At 40.7% G+C, this 13,409-nt stretch overlaps 1 protein-coding gene across 5 annotated transcripts in view; it reads left to right on the top strand.

Annotated features, from left to right (window-relative positions):
* The window catches only part of LARGE1 (LARGE xylosyl- and glucuronyltransferase 1), a 548,747-nt gene that overhangs the window by 387,448 nt on the left and 147,890 nt on the right, over nucleotides 1-13,409 (top strand). The window lies entirely within an intron of this gene.

Genomic DNA, 13,409 nt, shown 5'->3' with positions numbered 1-13,409 from the left:
GCCTCAAAGGCATAGAGCAAGGTCTCGAACTCATATGTATGCAGGCAGAAGGCATGTAACGTCAATACACAAAACTTCCCAAGTGTAAGTTGGTGGGTAGTAGGTCTTGGGAATTGTAACTGTGTCACCTGTTGAGTTATGTTGCCTTTTAAAAGGCAGGCTATACCCAATGGCTAACGGTACATGTCTGAGACTCTTTGGGTAAAAATGATTATTCAGATTGAATGACCTTGAAGTTCCTTGAAAATCTGTGATCCTGTGCTATTACGATTCCTTTGTAAAAACAAGATCAACCTACTTTGCCCTCCAAAGAAGTGTTAGGGAACAACTTTGCAGAAAACTATAAGAATATGAGATATCTTCAGATTGTGGGGAGGCAGGACGGTGAGCCTTGATATCAGCCACACGTTTCTACAAAGGATCATGAATATGGACTAGGGTTAATTTTTGTAACTCTGAGAAAATGACCTCTTTTCTTTTTTTTCCTCTCCCTCTCCTCCCATTTATTTAATATTTATTCAGCACTTTGCATGTGGCAGGCACTCTGTGTGTATGGAGGGAGACATATAAAGAAGAATAGGTAGTATGACTTTGAAAGTACAGTATATTTTAATATGTTCATGTTCAATAGGATGTCCCACTCATCCAGGTTTGTCTGAAACTTTCCCAATTTAGATTAAATCTCCTATGTCCAGGATCTCCCTCAGGACAGTTAGTCACTCTTAATGATCAGAAATGACTAGTCTAGAAGACATGATGGAGTAGTCTTGTGCCAGCATCGGTAGGTAGAATTCCTGTGCATGTGACAGCCACAAATGCAGAAGGACACAGGTCTGTCGTGTTGGTGACTCAGATACCCCAGGTAGCACTGCTGTTGGTGTCATTATTTTACAAAATGATGAAGAACTGGTAAAATGCCAAACAAAACAGAGTACAGTCTCCCCTCAATTTACACAGTAGCTGTGTTGCTAGAAAATTCAGCATCTATTAACATGTACAGAAACGTTTGGAGCTAAAATGTAAAATATGATGTAGATTTTATACACAGGTGGTTATTGACACCTTTTCCACTTAAATGAACGTCTCGTGAGCTATTTGAAAGTCATGAGAGGCAAGGCGCAATTCTTTGTTTTGTGAAATTGCCCTGTATGCTGCAGAATATTGATCATCCCTTGACTTCACCTTCTCAATGGAGTTAATGGCATCCTCCAATCATAGCAACAACAAAAATCACTTGCACAGATTTCGAAACTATCCCCTACGAGGCAGTAGTGCCCTCACTGTACTAGATATTTGAGAAGAAATAAATACTGAAGAAGAGATAAGGTATAGCTGGATCCTTCTGCTATCCTCCTTTTTTCTTCTCCTTGTTCTCTCTTTTTTGCTCCTTTACCAACCATAAACTGTTGAAGTTTTCTCCATGTACACCATCCCACAAAGTGCTTGGGAAAGTCTGCAGACAGCTACCATGTTCGTCTGCAAACAGTGTTAAGTAGGCTTGGACATATCAAACCAACCAAAAGGATCAACTCTGAGGTAACCCACGGCCCTGAGTCAGGAATGTCTGCTCACCTTCAACGGTAGCTGAATTGATTGGGTGGTCTTTCCATCGCTCCCTGTGGCTCTCAGCTGAGACTCCACTTCTTATCTTTTATTAATCATAAAGTCAGCCCAGTGTTTTCAGCCTCTTTTTGTCCGCTGGCCTGACAGTAGGAGAGAGGGAAGGAGCAAGGCCCACACCTCCCAGAGTGGAAGAGTTTCTGGGCAGTCTTATGTTTGGTCTCAACCAGTTATTCACCATGGTACATATTGGCATTCTTGTGGGTGAGGCATGGTCGTAGGAAACAAGAGATGGCTAAGACACAAGAAATTAGCAATTGGAGAGAGAAGACAGCAGTAAGAAATTATTCAAGAAATGCATTGAGAACTTGAGCAGATGCTTTGTACATAGAAGCAACAGTTAGAATAATAATAATAATAATAATAAATTATTAATAAAATAATTAGAGGCCAGCCCAGTGGCATAATGGTTAAGTTTGCACACTCTGTTTTGGCAGCCTGGGCTTCACAGTTTGGATCCCGGGCATGGACCTACACACTACTCATCAAGCCGTGCTGTGGTGGCATCCCATATACGAAATACAGGGAGATTGGCACAGATGTTAGCTCAGGGTCAATCTTCTTCACAAAAAAATAATAATTATTATTATGGATTAATGTAATAGTAATAATAATTATTATTGTTATTGTTGTGTTTATGCTTTAAGGGGTTGTTTTTGGACTTTGCAGAATCCACATCTCATTGCCAGAAAACAGACTCTTAAATGTCAAATCTCATCACATTTAGAAATCGCTTTTAGAAGTATTATCATATGCAGTTCTCACAACAACCTGCTTCATATCCCTGTTTTACAGAAGTGTAACCTGAGGCTCAGTGAGGTTGGGTGATTTGGCTAAGGTCCCACAACCAGAAATTAATTGACTCAGATCCACCGATGTCACCTCCACGACACTCCACTATCTTTTACTCAGGGAGTGTTTGTGGAAGTGAATCTAAGTTCTAATTAGACGTGGGGGCTAGACCAGAAGAGAGACAGGAGGGTGTTCAGAGAAGAAAGTGCTCACCCTTATGGGAGAAGCGGAACTCAAACAAGACCCAGAAATGTGGGGAAGATTTGTAGAGAGGAACGAGGGCTCTTCCTGGGAGGTGAGGAGAGCTCATGCCCACAGGGAGCTGGGAGGCTCAATCTGAGACCAGGCTTATTGGGCCAGTAGGCACTTGTGTGTGCGTTTGACAGAGGGGGGAACTTGGAACAAAAGGAACAGATTCTGAGGTCTTTAAGGGCAAAGACTATCTGTCCACGTTTATATTCCCAGGACCTGGGACATAGTTTCCTGAAACAGAGTGGGTACCTAATAAATGTTCCCTTGAAGGTTGTATGGGCAGGTTGAAGCCCAGCCAAGGAGTTTAGCCTTGAAGCTGTCAGCAAGAGAGGGCTATCTTCCTTTTTGAGCCCATTAATAATACTGTGGTTTCTAATTAATGAAACTCACAACCCTCAGAGAATGATGGACGGTGAACGTGGTATTATAGGAAGAAGGATCAGGCAGAAGTATAATTGGAGAAAGAGTCTGAGTCAGAGGCAGGTCCTGATGGAGGCTGGGCTCATAAGGAGTCACTGGAGAAGAGAAGAGATGAGATTCCTTGAGACTTCTCAGGAGGCAGCTTTGGGTAATGGAAAGAACGGGGCTTTGTAATCGTACAAACCTGGGTTTGAATCCTGGCTCTGCCACTTTCTCGCTGTGTGTCCCTAGGCAAGTAGCTTCGGTTTTCCCATCTGTAAAAAACAGGGATTAAGATATGTGCCCCAGAGAGCTACTGGGAGAAATAAAATAGATAATATATGCAGTGCACCTGTTCCCAGGAAATAGCCAATTTATATTATGCCTTTTTTGTCCTTTTTTTCAAAGAAATTACTGATTAGAATTTGTTAATTAATTGAATTCAAGGCCCCAGATATATTGCCTAAAAACAGTGACTAGGTTAGAAAAATTAGGAGTTTGGGTTGTTTTTTTTTTCCCCCAGGGGAAGATTCACTCTGAGCTAACATCTACTGCCAATCTCCTCTCTTTTTTTCCCACAAAGCCCCGGGGCATGGTTACATATCCTAGTTGTAAGTTCCTCTAGTTCTTCTATGTGAGCCGCCACCACAGCCTGGCAACTGACAGACGAGTGGTGTGCTTCCGTGACCAGGAACCAAACCCAGGCCACAAAGCAGTGAGAGTGCCGAACTTTAACCACAAGGCCCTCAGGGCTGGCTCAGGAGTTTGGGTTTTTGACATGTTGAATTTGAGTGACAGCCTCCTTGAAATGTCTGCTATGGAGTTGCTGTTAAGGGACTGAAACTCAGATGACATTTGATAGGAGGGAGTAACGCTAGAGACGTTGACGTGCAGAGTCCTTGGCAAAGACACGAAGTTTCTGATGAGAGAGTGACAAGATCAAAAGAGAGACCATCTCTTTGTGGTTACTCGTCAGCATCGCCACACTTTAGGGAACGGGCTGTTTAATTCCACTTGACGGGACGCTTCCCAGGTGTTACTGTCACTTCTGAGCTCCATCAGATTCCTCCTCTTCTGCCACAGCTAGCGCTATTGTCTGCACGTGTGGGTCACCCCTAGGAGCCTCAGAGTGACGGGAGAAGAGCTGGTTTCCAGGCTAGGCTGATCTACGCCAATTTCCGTAGACAGATGAAACTGAAGAGTGAGGCTTTTGGTAGCTGGGAACTCAACCAAAGCAATTCCAGATGTTGGACTCAGAGCAGCCTGCTCTTCGGTTGCTTTCCGCCTATGTAGCATTAAAATTATCCAGAGAGCAAACGCCAAGTAATGAAGTCTGGGTCACTCTCCGTCTGTCTTGCTAAATGCCACTTGGAACCAGTGCCTTTTCATTTGACAATAAAATCAATGAGTGAAATATCGCAGGGTTGAAAGCGATGCTGTACAGAATTCATTACGGGCGACGCTGTGTTCCCGGGGATGGAAAGGCTTGGCCCTCTGTACTTTGCTTTCCGGTAACGTCAACACATCTACTTAATGAAACTCGAACCTTCTCGTAATCCTTCACCTGTTTGCTTTTAAATTTGAATCCTTTGAACAAAACTCAGAAGGCCTTCTCTTTGGATTCTGCCTCTTTATGAATGAGCTGTAATACAAAATTGGAATATGCCTCAGTTAAGGGGAAAAGGGGCCAGTTAATTAGGAAAATCGTTCATGAGATTAGAGGACTTTCTCTAATAATCACCGGGTCCCCTATGAGCCAACACTATTTCCTTTGAGTTGTTCTTTCCTTCTGAAGATCATCTCCATACTGAGCACGCTGAGCTGAATGTCACAATTTGCACAGATTCAGAGACCACCATTGGGTGGGTGAGCACACAAGGGTCGCTGGGGGGGGTGGGGGGGTGTCTCCAGTATTCCTTCAAGTTGGCACCTGCCCCTTGGAGACTGAAAGAGACCATTGAAACAATAATGTCATTCCTTTAGAAGTGATGAAGAAACAGGATCAGTGTGAGAGAACCACCTCTTAAGGTGTGTGTGTAGCAGAATGGGGAAGAAAGACAAAAATTCGGGAAGAAGGAGGCAAGGGCTGGTTATTCTGCCGCCCTTGGCTACAAGGAAGCATCTTTTCCTTGGGAAAGTGCGTGTTGGATTTAAGTGAGAGGATCGGGAAAGAAGGAGAAACATCTAGGATCACAGTTAAGGTTCATGGCCCATCTAAGGAGTATCTTCCATTTTAATCCAGACTTCCTTTCTTTTTCCTTCAACAAATATTTTTTGAGCATTTACTAGATTCCAGACACTTCTGGGCTCTAGATACAGAATAACAACTCACAGCCTCCCCTCAGAAGCTCATGTCCAAGCATGGAAGAGAGAGGCCAGAGAAAAACACAAACGCGATGGGTGCTGTGAAGGAAACATGAGAGAGAGAATAAGGAGAGGGAGCAACTTTGGAGAGAGGGGCATGAAGGAAGGCTTCTCTGAGGAGGAGAAAGTTAAGCTTGAAAGAGTGCAGAGGAGTTGACCCTGAGGAGTAGGGGAGGGGGTGGCGGAGAGCATTTCTGCATGTGTGGAGCCTGAGGTGGGAAAGAGCTGGTGGCCGCGGAGGAAAGAAAAGTCCCTTGTGACTGGAGGACAGTGAGCGACAATAACGAGTTTGCTTTTTATGTTTAAAGAGAGTTTTGTAGTAGGAGACTCACTGGTGAGAGCTGATTTGCTTTCCAGGGATGCTTATATGTGTGGAGATGTTTACAGTGTGTGGCGTGGATTGGAGGAAACAAGCGTGGAAGCAGGGCAACCGGTTAGGAGCCATTGGTCTAGCCACATCTGCAGAGCGAGATGTCTAGATCTCAGATACACTTTGGATGCTAGGCTGTGGTTGGTGAGGGAGAGGAAGGAAGCAGGGTTGACTTCCAGCTTCCTGGCTTAAGTGACACGAGAAGGATGCAGTCACCGTTAGTGCTCCTTTCAACAAATGCTCGTGGCACAGTAGCAATGCCAGGGCTGGGGAAGTGGCCATGGGGGGAACTCAGTCCCTGCCTTCACTGGCTTCACAGTCGAAACAGGAACACAGATGTGTAGATCAACACTCAATAGGACAACAAGACGTGCTGGCACACAACTGAAGGTATTTGGCAGAATCCCCTGTGAAATTTATTCTCCCTCTCTCCCCCTCACCGGTTTTGTTTATGTGTTTTGTAGCAATTGTTGTCATTTTTGCTTTTGCTTATATGTTTAAAATATATAACACATACTCTACATGGGAGAGAATATGTATAGTATTTACATTCTGTTTAAAGCATAATAAATCCAGCATCCATGTATCCACCATCTAGCTGAAGAAATAAACCTTCATCAAACTTTTTGAAGCCCTATGTACTCTTTGCCCCAGGGTTAAACATTATTCTGGATTTATCATTTCCATGCTCTTTGTAGTTTAACAGCCATGTTCTCAAATAATATTCTATTTATTTTGCCTCTTTTAACTTTATGGAAATGGAAGCATTCTCCATATATGCTTCTGTGACTTCCTTTTTTGCTTACATTGTGTTAGTGAGATGTATCAATGTTGTGGCATGTAAATCGAGGTCATTGATTTTCACTGCTATGTATGAATGTCACAGTATAACCATTCTTTTGTCACAGATCACTTAAGTGTTTACCATTTTTGGCTATTCTCAGTAATACTTCTATGATTATTATTTACACGTCTCCTAGCACATGTATCTCCTGGGTTTTTTCTGAGAGGTTACACATAGGAGTGGGTTATAGAGTATGTATGTTCAACCTTACGAGTGGCAGCCAGTTGTTTAGCAAAGTGGTTGTTACAATGTACACGCCTACCCTAGTGAATGACAGTTCCCATGGCTACCCATCTTCACTAGTATTTAATCATTGTTGTTTTCCTTGTTAAAATATTTGCCAGTCTAGTGAGTGAAGAATGATATGTCACTGGCGTGTTATTTTGCATTTTTCTATTACTACTGAGGTTGCACATTTTTAATATGTTTATTGGCTGGTTGAATTTTCTATTCAAGAAATATTTCTTCATATCTCTTGCCCGTTTTTCTATTGAGTTGCTCCTCTTTTCCTTATTGATTCACAGCCACTCTTTATATGTTCTGGATACTAAGCTTTTGCCAATTTTGTATGCTGCAAATATCATCTCTCAGTTTATTGCATGTCTTTCCAATTTTTTATGGTGTCAGTTGATACACTGAAGTTCTTAATTGTCGTGTTGAATTTATCAGGGTTTTCCTTTATGGCTTGCATGTTTCTGTATTTGGTTTTAGAAAATAACGCATACCTTGGGGTCATAAAAATATTCTCCATATTTTATTCTAAATTTTTTAGGGTTTTGCCTTTCACATTTAACTCCTTCATTTATATGGAATTGATTCATATATGAAGTTTATTTATTTTTTGCATGGTAACCATTTGTTCCAAGATAATTTTTCAAATTACCTTAAGTTCTTACATATGCATGACTATGTTCCATAGGTCTGCTTGTGTATCCTGATGTCAGTACCACATTATCTTTATATTGTTATACCTCTACTAATAAATCTTGATAGCTGGTAGTGCTAGTCCTCTCACCCATTCTCCTTTTCTAAAAGCTTTTAAAAATTGGGCTATAACAAAAATACAGTGCATATAAGTGTATAGTTCGATGAATATATATATATATAGTTCACGGTCTTGGCTATTCTTAAATATGTGTATTTCAGAATAAGTTTGTCAAGTTCCATGCATGTACACACACACACACATTGGGATTTTGATTGAAATTTTAGAGATTGTAATCCATAAATCAATTTGATGAGAATTGTTATCTTCATGATAGTAAGTTTTCCTATCTATAAATATGATTTGTTATTCTTTTGGTTTGTTCTTCTTTAATATCTTCCAGTAACATTTTACGATGTTTCCCATAAGTCTTGTGCATCTTTTGTCAGATGTATTCCTGGGCACCTAATATATCTTGTTGCCATTGGAAATGATATTTTAGTGTATTCTTTACCTATTGCTGGTATATAACAAGGCAATTATTAACTTTTATTACCAGAAACCTACTAAACCCTCTTATTGATTCTAATAATTTATCAATAGATTGCAATTTTTAGAATATAAAGACTCCATCTAGTAATATGTTTTACCCTGAAGTCTTTTCTGTGTATTATCAATAGACATATTTCGTATTTGCCTTTTGCATCTTTTTCATCTTTTTATTTTCCAGCTTTTTTCTTTTAAACGACATATAGCTGGATTTTTAGAATTTCTGTATGAAAGTCTTTCTTTCACCCAGAAGTGTACGTTAGGAATATGCTTGGTGTTGTTTCTGCCGTGCAATCTTGTGTTTCCTATGTGTCTCACTTTTTAGGTTACTTCATTTCTCCTTTCTTACGTTCTTTGGTTTGATGATAGGTTTTTATTTCTCATTCCAGTTTTAACCTCTACTAGACTGAAACTTATATACTAGAAATCCAAACATGAATACTTAGCTTAAAGTCTGAAATTAATATCTTCCCTCTCCTAAACAATATAAGAACTTTAGAATGCTTTATCTATATAATCACCTCCTCTTGAATTATATGCCTGTTATTTAAAGTGCGCTTGCTTATTGTGTTTTTGTTCTAATTTCATTAATTAGATAGCATTGTTGATTTTCAGTTGGTATATTTTAAAAATTCTATCTATAGATTTCCTATTTTCTTTTCTCACTATTTTTTCTCACATTTCAGGCTTTCCTTCTAGGATTATTTTCCTTCTTCTTGAAATATATCTTTTAAAATTTCCTTTAGTGAGTGTCTGCTGCTAGTAAAATCTGGTTTTGATTCTCTGAAAAATGTCGTTATTTTGCCATCTTAAAGGATGCTTTCACTGGATCTACAATTCTAGGTTGACAGTTATTTCTCTCGGCACACTGAAGATATTATTCCACTCTCTTAAGGCTTCCATTATTTCTGTTGATCAGTCAAGTGTCAGTCATTTTTCACTTCTGCCCCTTTTACTTGGTGCCTTTTCAAGTCTGGCTGGTCATTTTGACAGTTTTCTGGTTTTTTGTTGTACTTTTTGTAGTCTGTATATTATCTATTCATGAATAACAAATTACGATAAAACTTAGCAACTTAAAACAAGTCACTTATTGGATCTCGTGATTTCTGTCAGACACAAAGGCAGGGAGGGCTCAGCTAGGTAATTCTCATTTGGGAACTCTCATGCAGTTACAGTCATATGGCAGTTTGGACTGGATAATTGACTGTTTTGGGTGTTTTTTTATATACAAAATACTTTTTTTACGTCCAAAATATTTTACTCTGTTATGGTGTTGGTATTTTGTTTTCTGTTTGTTTTATTTTCAGCTTTATTGAGCTATGATTGACTTATAATATTGTGTAAGTTTAAGATGTACAACGTGTTGATTTGATACATTTATATATTGCAAAATGATTACCACCGTTGTGTTAAGTAACACCTCCATCACGTCACATCATTACCATTTCCTTTTGTGGTGTGAACATTTAAGATTTACTCCCTTAGCAACTTAGTATATAATACAGTATTATTAACTATGATCACCATGCTGTAAAGTTATTCATCGCATAACCACGTTTCGGTCAACGACAGGCTACATATACAACGGTGATCACATAAGATTAGTACCATGCAGCCTAGGTGTGTAGTAGGCTGCACCATCTGGGTTTGTGTCAGTGCGCTCTGTGGTGTTTGCACAGTGATGAAATCACCTAGCAACGCGTTTCTCAGAACAAATCCCCATCGTTAAGTGGTACATGAGTGTGCAATAGATCCCCAAAACGTATTTCTCTTATAACTGGAAGTTTGTACTGTTTGATCAGTATCTCCCCATCCACCCGATCCCCGCCACTGCCCCACAGTCTCTGGAAACCACAGTTTCACTCTCTGTTGCTGTGCGTTCAGCTGTTTCAGATTTCATATATAAGTGACATCAAACAGTGTTCTTTTTTTTCTGACTTATTTCGTTTGGCATAATGCTCTCAAGGTCCATCCATGTTGTTGCAAATGGCAGGGTTTCCCTCTTTTTTATGAATGAATAATAGTCCATTATATATACATATATATAAATGTTCCACATTTTCTTTATCCATTTATTAGTTGATGAACACTTAGGTTGTTTCCATGTCTTGGCTGTTGTGAATGGTGCTGCAATGAACATAGAAATGCAAATCTCTCTTTGAGATCCTGTTTTCATTTCCTTTGGATATATACCCAGAAGTGGGATTGCTAGATCATATGGTAGTTCTGTTTTTATTTTTTTGAGGAACCCCTATACCGTTTTGCATAGTGGCTGCACCGATTTACATTCCCACTGAAAGGGTCCCCTTTTCTCCACATCCTCGCCACACTTCTCTCTTAACTTATTTCCTTTCTTTTTGATGATAGCCATCCTAACAGGTGTGAGGTGATATCTCATTGTGGTTTTGATTTGAATTTCCCTGATGATTAGTAACATTAAGGTGGTTTTAATGTACCTTGTATATCTTCTTTGGAAAAATGTCTACTCAGTTCCTCCCCCCCGTTTTTAAATCAGATTGTTTGTTTTTTTGCTGCTGAGTTCTGTGAGTTCTTTATATATTTTGGATATTAGCCCCTTATCAGATATATGATTTACAAGTATTTTCTTCCATTTCATAGCTTGCCTTTTCATTTTGTTGTTTCTTTCACTGTGTGTAAGCTTTGTGGCTTGATATAGTCCCACTCATTAATTTTTGCTTTTGTTGCTTGTGTTTTGGGTGTCATATCCAAAAAGTCTCTTCCAAGACCAATGTCAAGGAGCTTTGTCCCTCTGTTTTCTTCTAGGAGCTTTACAGTCTTAGTTCTTACTTTTAAGTCCTTAATCCACTTTGAGTTAATTTTTGTGAGTTGTGTAAGATAGTGATCTAATTTCATTCTTCTACATGTGGTTATCCAGTTTTCCCATCACCATTTATTGAAGTGACTGGATAGTTGACTTTTAAGGTACACTCACGTGGCTGGGAAGTTGGAGACCAGCTGTAGGCTAGGGGCTTCATTTTCTTTCCTTGGGGGCCTCTCCATAGTGCATCTTTGTTTTTGTTTTTGTTTTTTTTTGAGGACGATTAGCCCTGAGTTAACATCTGCCACCAATCCTCCTCTTTTTGTTGAGGAGGATTGGCCCTGAGGTAACATCCATGCCCATCTTTCTCTACTTTACATGTGTGACACCTGCCACAGCATGGCTTGATAAGTGGTGCATAGGTCCGTGCCCTGGATCCGAACTGGCGAACCCCAGGCTGCCAAAGTGGAGCCCATGGACTTAACTGTTGTACCACCAGGCCAGCCCCATAGTGCATCTTGAATGTCCTCACGACATGGAGATTTGTGTCTCAAAGTAAGCAGATGACGCACGTGTGCTTGTGCGAGAGAGAATATGAACCAGGCAGAGGTTGTATCCTTTTTATCACCTAAATTCAGAAGTCACATAGCATCACTTCTGTCACACTCATTTCATCAGAAATGAGTCACTGAAATGAATCAGTCAGTGGAGGGGGGGGAGGGTGATTAGATTCTATCTTTTTACAGAAAGAGAGAGAAAGAATTTGAGGATACATTTTTAAAACCACCACCTGTTTTTTTAAAATATATTAGACAGATATGCCTTGTGCTCTGTGTGTATAATTCCAATGATCAGTCTTTTGGGGTCAAATTCATTCTTACTTCTGCAGCCTTTATTTCCTGAGAGATTTTGTGCCTTTGTGTGTGTGTGTGTGTGAGCTCATGTTCTTTGTAAATTTATCTGTGGGAATTCTTCGAGGTCAAGTTTTAAAACACAGTCTTCCAGAGAGAATTTGGTTTGACTTCTGGCAAACAGCAAGTTTCATGGTGGTTTTCAGACCAAAAAGATAGCCATGAATTCTGGCCCCCAAACTACCTGAGGATTGGCCTCGAGTTAAGAAGTCTCAGTAGAGAACTCTTTATCACTGTCTTTCACCCAGACCCAAAGCCAAGACAGCCAAGTTTCCTTACACTCTCCTTCTAAGGGTCTGGCTCTCCACTACTTCACCCACCAAGGGGATGACTTTCAGGGGGATCCTGGCTTTGTGCTTTGTTATCCAGGCTGCTTTTGCATAGTCCTGATCTCCTTTTCCTGTGTTTGGCTCATTAAAACCAATGCTTCATGATGCTGGTGATGGGCAGGTTCCTGAGTTCAGGTTCTGCCTTCAGCATCCTTACCTCTCGGGATTTGTGCTTTCTTATCAATGTTCTTTACTGATTCTGAGGATTTGCCTTGTGTTCTTGCCTACTCATCTTTTTCTTTCACACACACACACACACGTACACAGGTGCATATATACATACATCCTTTTTTTTTTTTGATCCAGCATTTTTAGGTGTTTTCTACCAGGGTGTTGTTTTGTTTTTCAGGATATTATCTTCCATAGTATTAGCTACCGATGTACAAGGGAGCTCTTTAAAAATACCAATTCCCTGGACCAATTCAGACTTAGCAAATTAGAATCCCTTGAGATGGCGGCCAAGTGCATGTATTTTTAAAAAATCTCCCCAGAGGGTCCTGATGCCTGCCACTGCTAAGAGATAATTATTTTAATGAAGACATGGTCCAGAAGCAAGTAGAAGTGCAGCAAGAGAGCTAAATTTGGCCCATGAAGTTGAGTAAGGCTTTTAGAGGAGGAAATTGCTTTTTACCCTTTTTTAACATTCCCTCTCATCCTCTAATGCTGCTGTTAGCTTTGTGGTATGTAAGCACCCCAACATCAGCATGAGTCCATGTATCTGAAGGCCCCCAGGGAAAAGCCACCTTCTCATTGTGTGTGTAGCAAGATCACGTGACTTGGCCTTCCTTGCAGTATCAGGTTCCCTGGCACTTGCTGATGCCCATCCACACGTCTGCCCATTTCGTGGGCTCAGAGCCACCAGTTGTCCAGCTTACAGCAAGACCCCACCTGCATCATCCCCTGGTCCTACTGTCAGGGTATGGAGTGAGTGGGCTGTCTGAGCTGACAGGTGCAGCGTGAAAGTCAGAGAATTTCAGATGTACTGGCTGGGCAAGAAGGATTCAGTACAGGAGATAACTCTCAGAAGGTGGGATCCCATTCTTGCACAACCCCAAGTTGTACCAAACCCTTTGATGTTGGAAGAGTTTTGTTTGACTTGACCAAGGCTTTCTCAATGGACCACATCCCTAGATCCGCCATGAAAAGAGATGCTCAACGGTTCAAGAGGCATGCATATCTGGAGTCGGGAATACCTGGGTTTGAATCCCAGCTCTCCAGCTTATTAGCAGCATGACCACAGGCAAGGGACTTCCATTCCTCTGAGCCTCGGTTTCC

This window comes from Equus przewalskii, chromosome 29 (genome assembly GCF_037783145.1).
Source record: "Equus przewalskii isolate Varuska chromosome 29, EquPr2, whole genome shotgun sequence".
Lineage (NCBI taxonomy): Eukaryota > Metazoa > Chordata > Mammalia > Perissodactyla > Equidae > Equus > Equus przewalskii.
This window is presented reverse-complemented; position numbering and strand designations above follow the sequence as displayed.